This window comes from Magnolia sinica, chromosome 11 (genome assembly GCF_029962835.1).
Source record: "Magnolia sinica isolate HGM2019 chromosome 11, MsV1, whole genome shotgun sequence".
NCBI classification, from domain to species: domain Eukaryota; kingdom Viridiplantae; phylum Streptophyta; class Magnoliopsida; order Magnoliales; family Magnoliaceae; genus Magnolia; species Magnolia sinica.
In genome coordinates, this window is record NC_080583.1 from 58,704,647 (window position 1) to 58,707,583 (window position 2,937).

The 2,937-nt window shown below is 36.4% G+C and overlaps 1 non-coding gene across 1 annotated transcript; it reads left to right on the forward strand.

The window, feature by feature from the left end:
- Positions 1 to 1,511: 1,511 nt before the first annotated feature.
- Positions 1,512 to 1,618, forward strand: LOC131219705 (small nucleolar RNA R71). The gene has a single exon (XR_009158351.1). It is a non-coding gene; the product is annotated as a small nucleolar RNA R71 (small nucleolar RNA).
- Positions 1,619 to 2,937: the final 1,319 nt, after the last annotated feature.

Genomic DNA, 2,937 nt, shown 5'->3' on the forward strand with positions numbered 1-2,937 from the left:
TTCCAAAAAACATAGTCATGACACCATTCCTGCAATTGATAATTACGTTTGAAGTGACAAGGAATGGGCGACCAAGAATGACAGGAATCTGAGTGCTCATGTTATTGACGGGTTCAGTGTCCAGGATGATAAAATCTACAGGGTAGTAAAATCTATCAACTTGGACCAACACATCCTCAATTATCCCTCTAGGTACACGAACAGAGCGATCAACAAGTTGTAGTATGGTTAGGGTGGGTTTTAATTCACCCAAACCTAACTGTTTGTATACCGAGTAAGGAATCAGATTGACGCTCGCTCCTAAGTCAAGAAGTGCGTGATCCATTCGATAGTCCCTGATTACACGTGATATGGTTGGGCTACCGAGATCTTTGAATTTCTGTGGCACGTCTTGCTTCAGGATGGCACTCACTTTCTCAGTTAAAAAGATCTTCTTTTGAATACTCTGCAGTCGTTTGGTCGTGCATAAGTCCTTCAGGAATTTGGCATATAAAGGTATTTGTTTTACGACATCAAGTAAAGGAATGTTGACTTTCACTTGTTTCAACACCTCTAGAATATCCTGAGAGTTAGAGAGAGGTTTTGGTGCAACCAATCGTTGGGGGAACGAAGCAACTGGCTTCTCTAGAAGTTCCGGTTCTAAATTTTGTGAGGCATCACCAGATCCATCATTGTTGTCCTCTTCTGCTTCTTTAGGCTTTTCGGGCCTAACCGAAAGGGTTTTATCAATAATCTTTCCACTCTTAAGAGTAGTAATAGATCTAGCGTGCTCCATCTGATTTGAAGAGCTTGGATCACTTATCTCGTACTTCGGTTTAGGATTGAGTAGAGGTTATGCAGGAAGCATCCCCTTTTCTATAACCGTCATACGTGAATCCATCTTTTGCATAAAATCTATAAATCCTCGCATTGCCTGAGCCAGCTCTTGTATGAAATTTTGAACTAGTTCTTCTTGAGGTTTCCCCTGATTTGGATTTTGATTGAAGAAACCTTGAGGGGTAGCAGTTTGTCCATTCCTCCAACTAAAATTTGGATGATTTTTCCAACCAGGATTGTACGTGTTAGAGGTGGGTCCATTGAAAGGTCTTTGATAAGTATTTACGGCATTAGATTGTTCATTCAACACTTCTCGAAAGGCGGGTATTGTAGGACAATTCTCAGTAGTATGAATGTTGCAATCACAAATGCCGCAAACACTTTCATTAACCTTATCCTTCTTTCCTTCCATGGCCTCAAATTTTCTTATGAGCGTAGTCACTTTATACTTGAGATCATCCTCTTCTTTCAAGAGATACAAACCACCTTTCTCCTTAGATTGAGTCGGCCTAGACGTAGTGTTCGATTTTGGGTAATAGTCCCATGATTGTGTTTTTTCAACAAGACTATTGAGGTAATCCCATACCTCGTTGACATTTTTATTAATGAATTCTCAATTACACATTGTCTCGACCATTTGGTGCATGGAAGATGTCAATCCATCGTAGAAAAAATTTGTAATGCGCCACGTTTCAAAGCCGTGTTGTGGGCATGAATTGACCAAATCCTTGAACCTTTCCCAACATTGGTAAAATGTTTCATCCTCCTTTTGGGTGAAGTTCATGATTACTATTCTAAGGGTAATCGTTTTATGATGTGGAAAAAATTTCTTTATAAATTCCCTTTACATATCATTCCATGTGCCAATGGATCTAGGACGCAATGAATGTAACCACGTCTTAGCCTTCTCCTTCAAGGAAAAAGGAAAGAGTTTCAGCCTAACAATATCCTCAGACACATTTTGAAAATATAAAGTGACTATGATTTCATCAAACTCTTTCAAATGTAGATATGGTTCTTCAGATTCAAGCCCATGAAACTTAGGAAGGAGTTGGATAACCCCTGGCTTGATGTTCATATGTCCTATATTTTTAAGAAAAATCATGCATGAGGGCATCTCACCCCCACTGGTTGTAAATAATCTCGTAAAGTACGAGGCGGGGGTGCTTGATGCACCTCATTCTCATCCTGAATGTCCTCCACCCTAGGTTGGGGTAGAAGAGGTTGGTTTTCAGCCATCACTTCAATTAACTCAGGGGATTTCGAGTGGTGTCTAGTCCTGCGATGGATAGTTAACCCCTCAACTAATGCTCCTTCAGTCACGAGACGTTGAGTGTTGTCATGAGCCCACTTGGGCATGAAACACTCGCAGCCCTCAATCAAATTCGAAACCAAATCTTAAGAAAGGAAATAAAAATCTAGAAAAAGAAGGTTGGAAAGAAGATACCAAATTAGAGTCCTTAAGTTAAAAACCTGCAAAACAAAACAAAATAAGTTAGATTCTAAAAAGAGAATGACTAAAATTAGAAAATCCTTAAAAAGAAAGATAGAAAAGTAAACTAGTTTCTAAAAGAAGAAATTCCTAAAAGAAAGTGAAAATTTCTAAAATAAATTAAGAAAGTCTTAAACTAGAAAGTAAGTTACTAAAGGAGACCTGAAAAATAGAAAGTAGAGAAAGAGCTTACCAAATTAGAAATTTCTATCTTAAAAGCCTACAAAATTGGAAGGTTAGTTTCTAAACAAAAAGTCTACAAGTAGAAAATTTCTAAAATAAAATTAGGAAACAAAGTTAGATTCTAAAAGAGTTAGAATTAGAAACTTGCTAAAAAAAGAAAACAAATCCTAATCTAAAAATAGCAAGGAAGAAATTAAGAAAGAAATTACCAATTTAGAAACCTATCTCAGAATCCTATAAAACGGGAAAGTTGGGTTAGTTTCTAAAAAGGAAAAAACTTTTTAAAATAAATGAAAGCCTACAAATAGAAAATTTCTAAAATAAAAAATAAAATAGAAAGTTAATTTCTAAAAAAGAAACCTAGAATAAGAAAGTTTCTAAAACTTAAATCCTATTTCTAAAATTAGAAAAAGTAGAAAAATTAGAAAGGGTTTACCAAATTAGAA